Consider the following 19,365-nt stretch of genomic DNA (forward strand, 5'->3'; position numbering starts at 1 on the left):
AGAAGAGATTAAAAAAGAGCTGTGGAAAAGGGTGGGTTGCCAATGATCATTTAATTTCTAGCCTCTCCTTAGGCGATTGATGGTAGACTAATCCAGTTTTCATTAATGGTACTCGAAGTGTAAATATATGCATTGGTCTAAAAGTGAGCAAAGAAATGGCATGGTGACGTGGAAGAGTTCAGAGTTAACTTTGAGTGAGTTTCAATTCAAATGAGTCTCTTTTTTATACTCCGAGCAATTGCAAGTGTTGATTGGCGTATGTCGGCATGCTGGGAAGGATTACTAAATGATTAGGGACAAACCAGAGCATGTGCAGAGGACTACTAAAAGAGGGGTGAAGATGACCATTCACTGATGACTGCTGAGTGGTTAGGCATGCATCTATCTGAGAATGTACTGATAATAAATACTGAACCATTGCCAGAATATGGAAAGCTACATCTTTATGAGAAGTGGAAAATGGCGTAAAGCAAAAAAAATGCCCAAAGTATGACTACAGAAATAAAGTAAAACAGTTAAATGTGGTGTGCCGTGCAGCAGCTTGCCTACAGATTAGATGCGCATCCTCGCACTCTTCGGTCCAAAATTGGCATCTCCAGCTAGGAGCAAATGCCTAGACCGCTAACTGCCCAAGACATCAATTTGAAGTGTCAACCAGGAAGTGGGGCAGCAGTATGGGCTCTCTTCACAACAATCGGCAATGTCGTGGCGTACCAGAGAGCGTGCAAATGGTAATCCGCACAATAAAACCCCCTTGAGGAGAATAATGCAAAATTAAACAAATGCCCAAAGTATAACTAGAGAAATAAAGTAAACACTTAAAATGTGGTGTGCAGTACAGCAGCTTGCCTGAGGATTAACTGTGTGTCCGTGCACTCATCTGTCCTAAATAGGCATGTTCAACTATGAGCAAACGCCTAGACCACTAACTGCCCAAGATAGAGGTTTGAAGTGTCAACCAGGAAGTGGGACAGCAGTATGGGATCTCGCAGCAACAATGGGCAATGCCATGGCGGACCGGAGAGCGTGCAACTGGTCATCATCACAATAGAACTCCCCTTGAGGAGAACAGTGTGAAACTAAACAAATGCCCAAAGTATAACAACAGAAATAAAGCAATAGACTTAAAATATGGTGTGCAGTACAGCAGCTTGCCTGAGGATTTACTCCGTTTCTGCTCACTCATCGGTCCTAAGTAGGCGTCTCCAACTAGGAGCAAATGCCTGGACTGCTAACTGCCCAAGATCGTAGTTTGAAGTGTCAGCCAGGAAGTGGGGCGGCAGTTTTGTCGCTCTTCACAACAATTGGCAATGCCATGGCGGACCAGAGAGCATGCAAATGGTTACCATCACAATAAAACTCTCCTTGAGGAGAACCGTGCAAAGCTAAACAAAGGCCCAAAGTATAAATGCAGCAATAGGGTAAAACTGTTAAAACGTGTTTCGCAAAAATCATGGAGGCCTTAGTCAACCGGCATCTCTGCCATTATCTGGAGCAGAATAACATACTGGATACTTCCCAGTCGGGCTTCCGTGCCTCACATAGCACGGAGGCGGCACTGTTGGAAGTAACGGACACTATAAGGATGTCCCTGGACAGGGACATCCCTGTCATGTTGGTGCCGTTGGATCTGTCGGCTGCCTTTGACACCATCTCTCATCAGATCCTTTTGGACCGGTTGCGAGAGATTGGTGTCAGAGGCGGGGTCTTCAAATGGATCCAGAGCTTTCTGGCGGACAGAACTCAATGTGTCCAGCTCGGGTCCTTTGTTTCTCAAACCACTAGTGTTGACAAGGGGGTTCCACAGGGCTCGGTTTTGAGCCCCACCTTGGTCAACATATATGTGGATCCCCTAGCTTCAATTATTAGAAATTGTGGGTTCGAAACCATATCTTATGCTGATGACACCCAGGTGATAGTCCCTATTGAGAAGAGTCCTGCGGTTACCAGACTTAAATTTAGACACTGTATGACCAGCATAGCGAGGTGGATGAAGAAGAACTTTCTCCAGCTCAACTCCTCTAAGACTGAGATAGACCTATATGGTAAGGCGAAGGAGATGTGGACCCCTGATTGGTGGCCATCAGAGCTAGGAGATGCGCCCGCCCCCAGAGGAAGGGCCAAGAATTTGGGCATAAAAATTGATTACAACCTATCAATGGATGAGCAGGTAAAATCGGTGGCAGGCACCTGCTTTGGAACCACGCAAATGCTCAGAAGGATCTTTCCGTGGATTCCGTTTATGGCCAGACAGACTCTTATCCAGTCGCTCCTGGTCACTCGACTGGATTATGGCAACTCACTGTTGGTCGGGATGAGGGAGGACCTGGCCGCCAAATTACAGGTGGTCCAAAATACGGCGGCCAGTCTTGTCCTTAACAAGCCGGCACGGACCCCCTCGCTACCCCTCCTGCGCCAATTACATTGGCTCCCCATTAAAAAAAGGTCTATTTTCAAACTGTTATGTCTGGTTTTTAAATCCCTTCTTGGGATGGGTCCAGCCTACCTGATGAAGAAGCTTGAACGGTATCAACCCACACGATTGCTGAGATCCAGCAGCCGTAATCTGCTCCGTGTACGGAGAATCAGAAAGGCCAGGGTGGGCGGACGGGCTTTTTCGTACCTAGCCCCCACTCAGTCGAATACCCTGCCGGATGAGATTCACGCCTGTACCAATTTTTGCCATTTTAAAAAGCTGCTTAAGACCTGGCTATTCTAATGTTTCCTCCGCAATAGTGTACTCCTCTTCTATGCGCCGAGAGATCCCCCTGGGGATGATTTGTTGCGCAATACAAATGAGTAAATATAATATAATATAATATATATAATATAAATATAATAATATAACCCAGTATGTAGAGAGAGATATCCCCTGGAAGTACTTTGTAGAGTGTTAAGCATATATCCACTTTAAAGAGGGACACCCTGTTGAATCTGAAGAAGTCAGAGCAGACATAGTACTAACCAATGGAGCTCACCCTCATTCGCGAGTTTGGCCTGTCCCGAAAATTGTTGCTTGAATTTGAGGGATGCTCAACAGAAGATACAGTAACCTTGGGAAGATCTTGTTGATATTTCACATAAGGCATTGAGCGGTTGTGTGAAGGGCAGCAAAGATACTGACTAGGTAAGCTGTATTAGAACTGACATCCTCGGCGTGTTATTCTTCCTAGACCTTTTACCTTCACCTCTCCTGTTGGCTGAATTTGTTTTTATTGGCTTTAAGACTCATTTACCACTGCTGGTCAGTGCTAAAGTCCTGGTGCTCTTTCCTATAAACATCGTAAAATTGGACAACACCTAACTGGCTCACTTAATTTACATGTAGATCCCTAGTAAGTGGTTCTACCACTACCCCGGGCATGTAAATTAAATGATACTAGGGGCAGCAGCACTATTGTGCCCCCCACTAACAGTCAAGCGTTTCTCAGGCCTGCCTGGTTAGTTGTAAATGACTGTTTTCGAACTGGTGAAATAAACCTTTCGCCTAGGAAAACCTGAAAGGCTCACAGGGAAGGATGCATGGTATTTAACAAGTAGGACATATGCACTTGTTTTACGTCTTGGCAGTGGAAATGTCCTAAAGTTATTTTTCATTGTTATAAGGCCTATCTCCAACACTGACTAACACTGGGTTACTTTACTACATTTAATAGCCGCTAACTCCGCTTTGGGAGCAGATAGAGATATGCTGCTTACACTCAATTGAATTGAAGTTTAAAATTCTCCTAAATGGGAAAGGTAACATTACAGTTCTGAAAATTTCACTTTGCCCTACCAACTGTTCCTTCCTGCCAGTGTTCTGGTTCACATGACTACGAATGGCTCTGATGGTGGGGTTTGTGTATTGCTTCCAGACAGTGAGACAAAGGGGGCTTTGATCTGGATAGAATGGTTCATCCTGACAGTATCTACCCAGTCCCATTTACACTGCAAAGGGCTTTACCTACAACACACACAAAGGAACTTGCACTAGGCATGCCCTAAGGGGAAGAGCTTTCTAGAACCATCTGTGGGGGTAGGACAGGGAGTCCCCCCAACCCAGAGGCTGACACCAGGTGTAAATGTTAGTCCTCCATCAGAACATTTCTGCACCTGTAGAAGATTCAAGAAGGACTGCCTTCCTGCCAGAGTCCTGCCCTGCTTTTTGAAGGTTTGCTTTGCTGTCTGAATATGGAAGACTGGACCTACTAGCTTTTCTCCCAGATGACCCAGAGTGACTCAAAGGGTCGGTTTGTCGACCTCCTGTGTTAGCTCCAGGGACACAGCAAGCTTCAGAGGCCTCTCAGCAACTACCCTGCTACCTGCTGCAAATTTGACTTGCCTGCGCTTTGCTATCGGCCTCTGCTGGAGTGAGTCCTGATCTCCAGGAGGTGCCCCCCACAGTCCTAGACACTGGCTGGCATCAGTGGAAGCTCCTCCAAGAAGAAAAGGTGGAAATCCTAAAGTCTGGTTTACTTGCAACTGCAAATTGACTCATTCACGACTAAACACTGTCTCCTGCAACGGCTGCCAATGTGAAGCTCTGGTGAGACCTGCTCTTTGCACTGACAGCGATCATCTGTGACAACAGGTAATTCGAGACCTGCACTTTGTGCTACAGCAATGACAGCCTGCAATGACCACCAACATGAAGCTCCAGAGATGACCTGGATCGTCGCTCTACAGCAGTGGTCTTCAAACTTTTTAATCCCGCGCACCCCCCCAGTGAAAACAAAAGAGTTGTCACCCCTCTCAGAATTTTTCACAAATATTCCTTTAAATATGTCTAGACTTATTTAAACATTGCGGTTAAGTTTTGCTAACTTTTTAAAAATGCAATCAAATACATGATTGTCAAATGTACTATTTTGGTTAGCCAGGGTCTAACGTGTAAAAGTTTCCATAGTGTGATTATCAGACATGGGGTGGGGGTTTTGAAGAATATTTGGAGTCCCTTCCCTTTTGAAACATAGCTAGGATATAAATGGCAAAACATGTAAGTGATGGCTCATTACAGAGCAGCTTTACTGCCGCTCATTTGTTTTCCTCTTAAAACAAAGCACTGTTATTAGCATAGTGCTTCTTTTGGCCAGAGTCTGGCACCCTCCCCTCCCCCCCGGGCTAACTAAAGGCCCCCGTAGGGGGGCCCACCCCCCTGTCTGAGGATCCCTGCTGTACAGCAACAACCGTCGATGAAGCTTGACCTGCTCTCAGAGCTGAAGCATCCCTCTCGCAGCCTCTCAGAAATGAACGGACTGTTCACACATGGCACTTGTAACTTTGTCCTGGTCTAGTGTGACCAGATGATCACGACTGAATGCTTTGTACTTTCAAGCCCAATTTTCGCTTAAAACTTTAAATTGAACATCTCCTACAGATTTTATTTTTGTCATTCTGGAATCAAGTTGTTCATTAACAATTTCTTATGTTGTGTTCCGCTTTATAACTGTTTGTGAGCTGCATAAATACTTTAAAGATTGCCTCTACATTAAGCCTGACAGTTTTTGTGGCAAGCTACCTGAATGTTCAGCACAGATTAATTTAGTGACTATTGTGGTTCCCCCTGACAAGGACTGTAGGTGGTGCCTGAGTGGGGCTTCCACCCCTCTCCACCAAAAACCCAATATCTTCCAAACTGTGTAATTTATTTATCTGTGAGCATATTTTGAGTTGTTTTTATAGAGGTACCTGTTTGATTCTAAGGTCACTGACCCAGGGAGCAAGGGAAAGAAGCTGGCATCTGGCTCAGCACCAAAGTGTCTAAGAAGGTCCTCAAAAGAACGCTAAAACTGTGAACCCTATAAAGCCCCAAACATCTCATAAGGATGAAGAGTCCACTCCCACTTAAGAAAAGCAGGACAACGAGAACCTGGGGAAAAAAGAAATCCTTTGAGTGGGGCAGGTGTTTTGACTGTCATTAGTCAGGGTACTATATGGAGACACCTCATGCGCCAGAAAGACACTTGCTAGTGGGCACTCTGCACGGGTGGCAAGTGTAGTGCTAAGAGAAGGTGAAACACAGGAGGAGAGGGAAGAGCATACCATAGTTTTACTTAGTTTTTAAGTGGACCCTGGTGGTACACTGATCACTGAATGAGTTTGAAAGTACGTCTAGTGGATCACAGCAAACAGGACCTCTCTCACTGCTTTTTGGGATACCTGTACCAAGCCTGACTCTGGTAGGGGAATTTCTGGTCTCCCCCCAAAAATATCTGCAGGGAGAGACCTGTAGGGTAAGGAATAACCTTTGTAGATAGAATGACCACCTTATGGCCATGGTCTCTTTAGACTGGAGATGATTAGTTGCCCAGATAAGAAAAAACTGTGTCCCCACTTTTACATAGATTGCATTCTTGGCAGAGAACTAACAGAGATGGGAAGGGAACCAGCAATTGAGAACATCCAGGTTTCGACACCACATACCTAAAGGGGTACTGGGCCTAGAGTTATGGTATAGGGCCGCAAGTGAAGAATAAAGGGTTGGAGTTTGGTGCCACCTGCAGAAGGAGAACCAGTGCTCCAGGGGTTTCGTGTTCAGACAGGAAAGAACAGAAAACGTGCTGGTGAGACCGCTTCTGTGAGAAAGTGGGTGGATGGTCGACGGGGTTGTGAGCCCTGGTCAAGCAGCAACCACAATCCCTGTCAGTGTGAGGCACAAGTCAACTCGAAATTAACATGTGCTCAACCCTTGACACAGAGCAGTCAGGCTTTACTTAGAGGCAATCTGGAAAGTATTTGTGCAACTCTTCAAACAGTAATAAAGTAAAAACTTCACTTAAAAAGGGTACCACACCAAGTTAGAACAATAGTAATCGCTTTAATAAATAAACCAAGACCAAAATCCAATCAGTAGAAACAGAGATATTTAAATTTAATTATTTTTGTAAAAATAGCACCAAGAAGCATAAAGCGCCAACTGTGGATATCAGGCTGACTGCGATGGAGCATGGGCTGCCTTAAGTAACACCGTTAGGCCCGCTGAACAGAGTACCTTAAATCCTGGTTTGTTGAGCATTGCAAGGATCCACGCTGAAGATGCGTCACTCAGCCGAAGCAATGCATAGGTTACAAGGTGCGACAAGCCTTTTATGCTAAAGCCTGCATCGTCGTCGATGATCCCGTTCAAGGGGCTTGCAATGCACAGTCTGACGTCGATGATGCGGCACGCAGTCAGGACAATGCTTTGGTTCTGATGAACTGTGAGGCTGAGATGCAGAGTCCAGCGTTGTTGTTGAGGCTGCAGTCATCGAGAGATGCGAAGGCCTGTGCCAAGGATGTGTCATGCAACAGCGGTTCTGATGGGGCTGTGAAGGTGACACAGGTCTTTGCGACGTGTCCAATCCACACAGCAGCGGCGATATGTCGTTTCTGCTCGGGTTTGTGCTGTGCAGCAGAGGAGATGCATTGGTCCATTGGAGCCACCAACTGGCAGAGTACCTTAAACCCACTTTCAAGGATCCAGAACTGAGGTAGCACCACTTGGCAGGGTAGACGCACAAATGGCAGAGTCCAGGTGCAGGTGCAAGGATGGGGGAAGCGTGTTGTTTCGCTGTGGCTTCAGATCATGAGGCCAGTCAACTAGTTCTTGGAGTTACTCTGGGTTGTGGGTTTAAAAGATGGAGGTCCAGTCTTTCTTACCCGGGCAAGAAGGCAGCAGGCAAGCACAGGCTGGGCAGCAGTCCATCAGAGAAGCAGTCTAGCAGAGTGACAGTCCTTTCAGCAGCAAAGCAGTCCTTCTTTTTGTCAGAGTTTCCACAGGTTCAGAAGTATACTGAAGAGTTGCTGTCTGAGGCCCGGTATTTATACCCAGGTGTGCCATTGAAGTAAGGAGAAGCTTGTAGAGGCATGCCTTTGAAGTGCACAAGTGTTCTGCCTTCCTGGCTTTGGCACCAGACTAACTGCAGGGGTTATGCAGCCCTTTGGGTGGAGACAGTCACAGCCTCTTCAAGTGTTAGTGGGACTGCGCGAAGCTCCTCCCAGCCAGGGATGACCCATCCATTCAACCCTAAGCTCCCCATTGTGTGTGGCTCTCCAGGAGGAATACACAGAGCCCAGCTGTCAAGTACACCCAGTCATGTGACCCAGAGAAATGTTGCAAGCACCAGATGGTGAAGGCAAGAAGATGCCAACTTTCTAAAAGTGGCATTTTCCAAATTGTAATTTCAAATCTGGCACAATGTTGGCAGCATTGTGATTGGCTCAGGGGAGCCTGGGTGCTTCCCGGAAGACGCATGGAAGAGACACGATGTGGAGAGAAGACGTAGGAGAGGCACAGCTATCAGGTAAGTGAATTTTATTTCTTTACCGAGCCCCCTCTTCCCCCTGCCTCGTCACCCCTGTACTGTATCGGCCACCACTGCTGACACACTTTCAGGCCACAAGCACCACATATACATCTTTTTACCATAGTGCAAAGGTGTCTGCATGAGTCTAGCATAGGTTTTACAATGCAAGATTATTCTTCTATTACAAATTACAATGCTTGGACTTGCTTTTGGGACTAACTTGAACCCAGACGTGGCAACACTATGTAATGAACTGGAGATGGTGAGCATGACCCAAAGAGTTCACAACTCTAAGCATCAATTAGGTCAAATTCTTGATCCTATTTTTGCCAACTTCCCCAAACTACAAGTCACTGACCCTTTAGTGATCCCCTGTTATGACCATTACATAGTGGCGTTTACCATCCCAGGTCCAAGGTCACCTCCAATAAGACTACGGACTTGTTGCTCAAGAACAGGAAATGGAATTCCGTGAATTCTAAAACCTTTAATGATGCATTTAGCTTTAATTTACCCCAGCTAGATGCCAATGTCAATCTTGCAAATTTCCAGATTGAAAAGTGGATAGTGTCAGCAGTGGAGGAAGCCATCCCATGGTCATCAGGAAACAAAAACCCTTGAGCTAAGCAATCTGTTCCCTGGTTCACAGAGCAGCTCCAGGTAGCAAAAAAAGTGTTTAAACGCCTGGAGCATATTTTGAGAAGGGACTACAATCTGGATAGCAAAAATACTTATAAAGAAGAACTAAAAAAATATCATGTACTGATTAGAAAAACTAGATGCTTTTTCCACTAACAAAGTCGAATCCGCAAACAACTCATCAAAAGAACTTTAATCTATTCTGAAATAGATGTCTTCCCTAGATCGTACTAGGGCGCAGCCCCCAGGGTTGGTAGAGAATTGCAACAAGATAGCGCACTACTTTGCATTCAACATGGCTAAAATGTATGAATCTTTCCCAATCGATGCTTTACCAACTGATTCGTGCAAAGCCTTCAGCCTTAAAGAATTCATATGCCCTAACATAGATAGTCTGAAGAAGTTGGCTTATGGTATCAAATGAGGTTCACCTTTCGACCCTGCTCCACCTAAGGCTCTAATGCAAGGACTTAATGTGATTGTTCCGTCTATCCAACAATTACTTTCCCCCTCCTTCAGTTTTGGAGAGTCTCCGTGGAGATGGAAACAAGCTATTGTTAGAGCTCTACAAAAAAAAGCCCTCAAGTGATTTTATAGCTCTAGATAATCTGCATCCCCTCTCTCTACTCCCAGCCATTGCTAGACTAGCAGAGAAGGTGGTTAATAACCAACGTACGGACTACATCACCATGAATAATCTCTATCACTCCACCCAATCAGGCTTTAGGTCTTCCTACTCGACATAATCGGCTCTCCTTTTAGCCACTGAAACTATAAGGCAATGCGCTGACGCTGGTCATACGGCCTCACTGATCCTCCTGTATTTAAGCGCGGCCTTTGACACGGTCTCCCACAATCTCCTTTCCCAAAGACTTAGCAGCTGTGGGACTGTAGGTTCCCCGCTCCTCTGGTTACGTTCCTATCTCAACAAGCGCAGTTTTCACGTTCCTAAGAAGCTTTTTCTTTCAGAAAGTGTGCCTCTAGCGCAAGGTGTCCCCCAGGGCTCTATTTTAAGTCCAACTTTGTGTAACATGTACATTGGCCCACACGCAGAAATTGTGGAATGCCACAAGGTGACTATTGTATCATACGCTGATGACACACAACTTATAGTCATTCTATCTCAGAACCCAGAAGCTATGGCTTCTCGCTTCTCTCTCTGTCTAGAAGAACTAGCCACCTGGATGGCCAATCATTGCCTCAAGGTAAATAGCAATAAGACTGAGGTATTGACTGTAGGAAAGGCTCCTTCTATATGGTCCTCGTCATGGTGGCCCACTGCCCTGGGTCAGGTCCCCACTCCTAAAAAAACAACAAAAAAGCTTTGGATCTGGTTTGATTCAGATCTCTCTTTTGACCACCAAACTAGAATAGTTGCTGGCGGGCACGGGTGTAGATTATTTAGTGTTGTCTGGTCCAATGATTACAAAATATGCTGTAAATAGACCCCAAGGATTGGGGATACTAGTGGCGTAAGCACCTTCCAAGAATCAAGATTGGGGTTGGCCCTCTCACAACAAAGCCGAAGGGAAGCTCTTCCGGAGTCTTAGGACATTCCATCTCTCTGTAAGGAGTGACCGGAAGCCCCCATTAAACACCCGGCTACCTGTGATAGGCGGAGAACTACCATCCTTGAATTTAAAGCATATTTAAAGATATATGAGGACTACAAAAACAGTAAAAAAAAAAAAAATAGAATAGTTGCTGGCAAATGTTTTGCCATTCTTAAAATGCTAAGAAAATGGATTGACCTTTTACCTCTATCAGCCAGAAAGACTATTGTGCATGCATTGGTCATATCACAATCGGACTATGGGAACATCCTCTACCTTGGGGCCAAAAAAGGGAGCCTGACAAGACTCCAAAGCATTCAAAACGCAGCAGCTCACCTGGTAATAGGTCTCCCCAGAAAATCCTTAGTCTCGAAAGCACTGACTTCCAGTAGGGAAACGAAGTACATTCAAAGCAATGTGTTATTGCCACAAATTTGGTGGAACAGTGGACCCAGTTATCTGCGAACTCTAATCACGCTTTATTGCCCATCACCTACTCTCTGATCTTGTTGAACTCTACAGACTAAGGTTCCCAGAATCCGGAAAGCCAGAATGGGTGCTCGCTCTTTCAGATACTTAGCTCTTAACGCTTGGAATGCTCTACGGATTTCACTGAAAGAATGCTCGACTGAACAATCTTTCCGCAAAGATCTAAAAACATGGTTATTTAGGTCTCTACCATAACTCTCAATGCTGTCTTCTTGATCTCTTCCGCGACCCTGTATGTCTTGTTTCTAGCGTGGGTGTAACCAGGCGCTCTATAAATGACATTACATTACATTTTAACTTTTTCCTCTTTGTATGTATGCTGTGCAAATCAGGTTTAACAAGTTTTGTGCTGGACAGTAAATCCCATGTTTTTTAACTATACACAGGTGCAAAGTGTAGATAAATATGGACCGAATCCAAAGGTTAAATCTTTGACCGGGAGGATCTACTTTGTGAGTCTCACCTTCATCCATTGTGATTGACCTAAAATTCTACCTAGTTCCAAATACACTTCAAACTGTTGTTTTTGTTACAGCCTTAACTTTTCTAGGTGTGGTTTGCCTTTGAACTTGAAAAAGCCATATCTCTATTCCCCCGTGAAACTATTTTAATGATCACTTATGTTTTAGGGTATTACACTTTTCTCTATTTTTCTAAATTGGTTTGTGAATTTTATTGTGTTGTGGTATTTACTTTGAAATTGTTGGTGCTGCTTGAATTTAGCACACACTTCTCAGGCTGTTTCCTGCTGCTTGGGCCATCACTTTTTGTTTTGAGCAGATATTGTCTCAGAACTGTGGCCGAACCACATTGTGTTTAATAAGTTGGCAAGATGCACCACTCCCAAATTAACAACCTAATTTGGGACCAGATTTATTTAAATTAAACAATTTCCACAGAATACTTGTATAACGAACATCTGAGAACAATCCTAAAGGGAAAGCTCAAGACAATGGAGGGATTATATGTGATACATATGCATATTCCAGCACGCCCCTGTGTAGTTTTTTTATTGACATTTCCAAGATATAATAGCAACATCAGTTGAGTATACTGTATATCAACTTCAATTTGCATGCAAATCTCTTGTTACCAATGCTTCCCCCGTCCCCCACCCCACTCAGGCTCAGTTTATGCAAGATCAAAATTAATTCAGTATTTCTCCAGTGGTAATCAACAGTGGAGCAAAAATCCTCGTAAGTAACATATTGTAGAAACGTACAATAAGTCTCAGGTATCTCTCCAAGTATTTACCCCCCTCTTTCTTGTCAACTTCGCTCAACCATGATCTACGGGGGTAGCTCATCTGGTGGTGTCAGTAGCTCTGAGAGCACTGCCGCCCAGGCCCTCATGTCATCCGCTATTTTTCATCTGTGCACGTCTTTCTCATGTGACGCCCTTCAGCATTTATCCATTCAGCCATATCTTTCAGTCAGTCTTCCAATTTCGGTGGTTTCGGTGACAACCATCCTATTACTATCTTATGTTTTGCTAGTGTCAGCCCTAGGCTAGGAATCTTCTACTAAGTTTCTTCCTTATCCTGAAGGGGGCAAGTCAGAACAGGCAAGAGCCCATCTCTCTAGGAATCTCCCACCCTGTGGCCATGTTTAGTTTTGCCAACACTGAATGCCAGTCATCCATATTTGGGCAGCTCCAGAGCACATGCAGGTAATCAGCCCCCGCCCCCTACAGTGGGGGCAATCTGCAGAACGTTCCGAGTTTATAGCGTGTAATCGACTGAGGGTTAAGTACATTTGGTGAATCACATTAAATTGCAACTGTTTGAATTGCATATTGGTTGAAGTTGCTTTAACCCCTTCATGAATTTTCTCCCAGGTTTTTGCCGTTAAGGACGTCTCTAAATATGCATCTCATTTCTGTTGCACTGAGAGTTCAGCCATTGGGGCATCCTCTCTCAAGTCCCTGTATATATGTGAGTTTAATCTCTTGCTTCCAGACATGGCCAACAGAACTTCCAATGTCTGGTGGTGCTTCTGGGAACATTGGCCAGATCTCTCGTGCCAGAGCTGCTATTTTAGTGAATTGTAAAAATTGACCCACTTCGAGCTGGAACACCTCCATGGCATCAGCCAGAGTTATAAACCTATTAGTAGGGTAAAGATCACGCAGCTTGTCACAGCCACCATCGCACCATTTATGTAAAGATGTGGAACTTTCTATATTTTTGAATGGGCATATTGCCCAGAAGTTCATGTCCGACACATATGGAGCCCTCTTGATCATGACCTTAACCGCCCATTCCCAAGCCCCTAAAACCAGTCTAACCGCATATGGAAAGGCTGATGGGGCCTTCGCCCCATCATCAGAATCTCTGGCAGCGGATCCCTACTGCATGTGCCCTTCAATAGTCTGCATTCCCAATAATCATGTTCATCTAACCAGTGGACTGCGTGTGCAACTGTGCGGCCAGATAGTAATATTCCAGGCAGGGTAGTTCCAATCTGCCCCTTCGTCAGGTATGTTTCAAAGTAGCCAGGCTCTTTCTCCCCATATCCCATAACAACTCCAGTCTATCTAACTCTAGAAAGAACCTCCTGTATGGTAACCAAGGTGCCCTGGAAGATATATAAACATCTGGGGAGTATTATCATCATGAGACAGTAACCCAAGTGACTCTGATAAACTACCCATGAAGTGAATGATATTTGATAAAGGAGTATGGAGATTAAAAACATTTGAGACCCTAGACCAAATTTGTGACCAAAAAGAGGCTGTGTGAGGACAAGAAAAGAGGAGGTGACATAAATCAGTGAATGGATGGTGACAGGAGTCCAGACCAGCAAGTTTTGTTATCAGAGTGCGCAAAAGTAGCAATGGAGATAGAAGTAAAAATCAATCTTTGGTACAGAAAAAACATAGATTGAGTAGTAGATGCAAATCTAAAGATTTTTAACGATCTGGGCCAGATCCTGTTCCAAAAATCAGTGCTCCATTCACAACCCAAATCCGCTTCCCATACAAGTTACACCTTAGTTTTGACTCGTTCTGGATCAGCAGAGTTGAAAAATTCATAAATAATAGAGGCCCTTGGAGATAACGATATCATTTTGATAAGTGGATCCTGTGTAGATAAAGAGTCTTCAGGGGGAAGTGAATAGAACATTTCTAAAATGGTTTCCATCAGTAACAAGAATTTGTGAAAAAACGAATAAGGACATTGAACATTTTTTTGAAACTGGGGAAAGGAACAGAGAGAAAGACCATCAAACATGTCTTGAATCAAGATGATACCCTTAGACCTCCAAGAGCTCCAAAATAAGGGTCTGTTATTGATGGTAAGAAGGCGATTGTGCCAAAGAGGAGAACGTAAAAATGTATTCCTAGAGATAAACTTTGGTTGATAATGAGGTCTTAGTAATGAGCAAGTGTGTTTAAATAGCGGCAGAGATGTGAGATTAGTTTTGGCGGTAAAAGCGAGGATCTCTGGGAAAGAGAAAGGGGAGAAAAGGCAGAGTTCAATATTGACTCATAAAGGAGTAAGAAAGGAAACATCTGTATGAAGCCAACAATAAGCTTGTTTGAGACAAAAGGCTTTATGATATAATCTAAAATTTGGGAAATTCACACCTCCAATAGATTTTAACTTCCTGAGATGAGATAGAGAGATTCTGTATTTTTGACTATTCCCTAGGAATTTAGAAAGAAAGGAATCCCAGGGATACGAACTGGGAGCATTGAAAGAACATATAACACTATAGGGGTGACCATCATCTTGATAGAATCAAGGCGTCCCCCTCCGGAAAGAAAGAGAGGGTTCCAGGATGAAAGTAGTTTGGAAACCCGATCTAGGGTTTCTTTCCTATTTATTGTGGTCAAGTCCGGAATAGAATTGATAAACCATACACCAAGTTATTTAATTTTTGAATTATTTCAGTGAAATCCCATTAGGTCAAAATAATGTTTAGGGCAATGTTTGGTTATGGGGAGGATTTCTGTTTTGTCAGAATTAATGTTGTAACCTGATACTGCTGAAAAATCTGAAATGTCTTGTAATTAGGGGGGGGGGAGAGAGAGGTTTCTGGGTTGGATATAAAAAGTAAGAACGTGTCTGCATATGCAGAGAGCTTCAAGTGTTGGTCTCCATTTAGAAACCCAGAAATGGAAGTGTTATGGTGAATGTGAGACAAAAAAGGTTCAAGAGATAACATAAAAAGAAGAGGAGATAAGGGGCAACCCTATTGAACACCACAATTAAGGGAAAAACTTTTGAAACAAGACCATTGACAATAGTAGAGGCAGTAGGTGTGGTATAAAGTAATGAGCAACATGAAAGTGACAAAGCTGTTCCTAAGGGAAGGGGACGTACCATGTAAGGAGGAGTTTTATGTTTGGATATTGGAACCCTCACACAACCATCAGGATATCGTGAATCACGTACCCTTCAGGATGTAATGTAACATCATCGGGCTGCTCCTACGTCGAGTCGGCTGGTGCAATACCCGACGGGCTCTTGTTTGGAGAGCACTCTTATGGAGATCTTTATATCCAATACAGCCGTTAGGTGAAGTGGGAGTGTGGGGCTCTAAATGATGTAGATGAAAGGATGGTAGTTGTTAAATAAAATAGGGAAGGGAGTGCTATCTCAACAAATTTATTATGATGCCTCCTCACCTAGTTAAAATTGTGAGGTAAAGTGTTGGTAACTCAGGTTAATGTTCTGGGTTGTCTACACTGCCTCATCGGGGTCAACATGTTTCTCGCTTTAGATGAGTTATACTCGAGCGATTCCTCAGGACCTAAAATGTATTCTATCTACATATACGTACAGACTGCATTAGTTAGTTAACAGAAAGCATTCTCGTATATAGCTGGTATTTTACCTGCGACTCGGTCTACCCTATAAACTCTATAGGATAGTACACTGCAGTTCCTGGTAGGCTACGCAAGGAGTTCCTTGCGTTAGACACGCCGAGTCCGTGTCGCCCGTAGACCTACCCCGCTCTACCAGGAAAGTAATGAGACCATGGAGATGAATTTATGCCCAAAACCATGCCAACGGAGTGATTTAAATAAAAAAGACCAATCAACTCTATCAAAAGCCTTCTCCGCTGCAATAGCTATTACAGGTAAGGGATAGGGTAGAGTAGACGCTCTGTTTAGGACATTAAAGAATAGCTGGGAATTATCAGATGTTTGTCTGCCCTTGACGAAACCACACTGTTCTGGACCAATTAAATAAGGCAAGAGTTATTCAAGTCGTAGTGCTAATATTTTAGCGAAAATTTATAATCCACATCTATCAAAGAACTAGGACGATAATTTTTTCAGAATTTCGGATCTTTACCCTGAATGAGACAGATAGAAGCCTCCAGGAAAGTACCACGTGCTGCATCAGTAGTGCAAAAATACTGAAAAAGATTAAAGAGTTTTGGGAGTAAGAGACTAGAAAATTGTAAATACAATTCTGTGGAAAAACCATCTGGGCGAGGGTATTTGTTTTTCTTTAGAGGGCCTAGAGGAGTAGAAATCTCCTGGATCGATATATCCCAATCTAGGGAATCGAAATCAAGACCTGAAGATGAAGAGTGAGAAACACTGCTAAGATACGAGTCAATAAGAGGGGCTGGTGCTGGAGACTCCGGAGTGTATAAGTTTTCGTTAAAGGAAGCAAATTCATCCAAAATGGATTTGAGTTCTTTCTTTTCTGGATTTGAGGTAGTTAGCTAAAAGAGAACCAACTTTATTACGGCCTCCATAGTATTGGGCGCTACTACGAAGAAGAATAGAAGTAGCATTGTCTGTAGAAATCTTATTAAAATCCAGCTTTGCACGAACAAGCTTCTGCATAGTGGAATCCGACGAGGAGGTATAAAATTGATGCTCCAAGCGTTTGATATTATCGAGTAGGACTTTGTTTTGAGAAAGGGTATGTTTCTTTTTCCTAGAGACAAAATCAATGATGAAACCTAGGCCAGCAGATTTAAAAGCGTCCCACACCAAGGCAGGAGAAACGGATGGGCCTTCATTAAAAGAAATGAATTCTTCAGCAAAATAGGTAAAGGAAGAAGAAAAAACTGGATCTTGTAAAAGGAAATTGTTAAACCTCCACCTGGAGGACTTGGGTTGCGGTGGGAGCAAACCAAAATCAGCAATCACCAGGGCATGATAAGAAATCAAAATAGGTTCAATTGAGGATGAAATGAGATTTTGAGCCAAAGGTTTAGACAGCAAAAGATAATCTAATCGGGTTAAGGAGCCATGTGGAGGGGAGAAAAAAGAAAATTCTGTTTGGTCTGGGTTACATAATCTCCAAGCATCTACGAGATGTGTCTGTGCGATGGTACTATGAAATTGTTTGTGAGCGGGCAAAACGTATCTGGGAATTACGGTAAAAAAAAGGGTCCATGATCTGATTGCAATCGCCCCCAGGATAAAAAATTCATCTTTGTGCTGCAAGCATTTATTTGTAATAGTAGGCCAGAAGGAATATTCTGGTTGAGTTGGACCATAAATATTGAAGACAGTTAAAGAGATATTATCATTAATAAGTAATTGAACTAAAATCCATCTACCATCTGCGTCACTTTCTTGCGATACAACTGAAAATGTCAACTTTTTATGGCATAAAATAATAGCACCATTTTTCGTTGTAGTGGTAGGAGAAACAAGAACTGAACCAACCCAATTGCATTTGAGTTTAAGAGCATCGGCCTCTGACAAATGAGTTTCCTGTAATAAAGCTACATCAGGATTATAGGAGGCTAAATGAGAAATAATTCTCTGCCTTTTTATAGGGTTAATAAGTCCTTTTACATTCCAAGTAAAAACTCTGAATGGAAAAAATAAGCAATAAATATAGAACAATAGAACACAATCAACAATAAAAGCCATAGGAGAATGAAACAGTAGAGAAAAAGGAGAGTGTTGTAGAAAATAAGGGTAAAAAGGAAAAAGCAGGAGAGTGATAGGAGGAACATATAGAGAGGACTATACATGACATCTATTAGTACAAAATAAAAAATGCAGACAAGGAAATAAAAGTACTGACGACTGTAATACGTAACTTCTGAGGAGAGACAAGAAGAAATATACGAGGAGTGGCGAAACAAAGGAGGAGATGACATAACCAACCGGGGAGGAAGCATCACAACGGGGATCATATGAGACAAATAGGAAACGGATAGAGAGAGATATCAAAAAAGAAACACCTGCAGCGATATAGAGGGGGGAAAGATAAAAATAAAAAGTAAGAATAACATGTTATACAACAATTGTTAACAATAACCTGCAAAGAAAAGCGTTAGGAAAATCAAGTGAGCCAAATCCTGTAATGAAAGAGGAGAAAGTCAAGGTATGGAGGAAGTAGAAGAAAGAGGATCAGAAATATCCATTGATGTCGCGGAGTGCGAATGAATGAATTTCTTCAGTTCTGCCGGATCATCAAAGGTAGAAGTATTATTTTGAAAAGTGACCTTGAATAAACACGGGTGAAATAGTCCATAACGTGCTCCAAGCGTACGAAAAGCTGGATGAAGATCAAGGAATTCTTTCCGTCATTTAGCTGTTGATGAAGAAACATCTTGGGAAAGAAATATTTTAGAGCCTGACCAGACAAGCTGTTTTTTATGTTTAGCTGCATTTAATACTAGTAACAAGTCTGTAAATTTCAAAAATAGAAAAATCACACCCCTTGGTTTCAAAGGAGTAGATGGTGAAGACAAGCGGGGACCGAGCCGGTAAGCTTGTTGAATATTCAAGTTTGTAGATGCAGGAAGGCCAAGAAGCTTTGTGAGAAAGGTGTTGAAGAAATGGACGGGATCGTTACCCTCCAAACCCCCGGGAACACCATACAAGCGAAGATTATTGCGCCTATTTCGATTTTCAAGATCTTCCTCTGATTTCTTCAACAAGACGTCCTCCCTCTCCTTGGCAACAATTTGGTGGATACGTTCTGTAGGTCATCAACTTGCTGCTCCACTATGGCAATACGAGATTCCATAGATGACCATTTGGTATTCAAAACTTTCAGGCAGGAATTGGTTTCCTCAACAAATGGACGCAAAGTGTGAATTTCCTCTAAAACAATGTCCAGAGATACTGTAGAAACATACTTTGGTGGAGAAGGAGGGTCTTGTTTAAGACGTTTGTTGGCAGAGGTTGGAATCTGCATTTTGATTGAAGATGTTGGCGAGACCGTTGACTTTGAAGATCCGGATTGCGCCATTTTGCTATTATCTTCAAGCACAGAATCGATATGAGAAGAATCAGACACAGGAGTATGAGCAGTGAATCTCTTGTTAGTAAGTAACAGCTTCTTACTCCTACCCATAAAGCAAAGGGAGGAGAAACTGCGTTGGAGCATGAGAGATCACCAGCAAACACCCCACAGCGTGTGAAGAAAACTCCAGAACTTAACTGCGCAATATACTGTGTTAAAAAGATAAATCCTCCTTTAA

Source organism: Triturus cristatus, chromosome 8 (genome assembly GCF_964204655.1).
Source record: "Triturus cristatus chromosome 8, aTriCri1.1, whole genome shotgun sequence".
NCBI classification, from domain to species: Eukaryota; Metazoa; Chordata; class Amphibia; order Caudata; family Salamandridae; genus Triturus; species Triturus cristatus.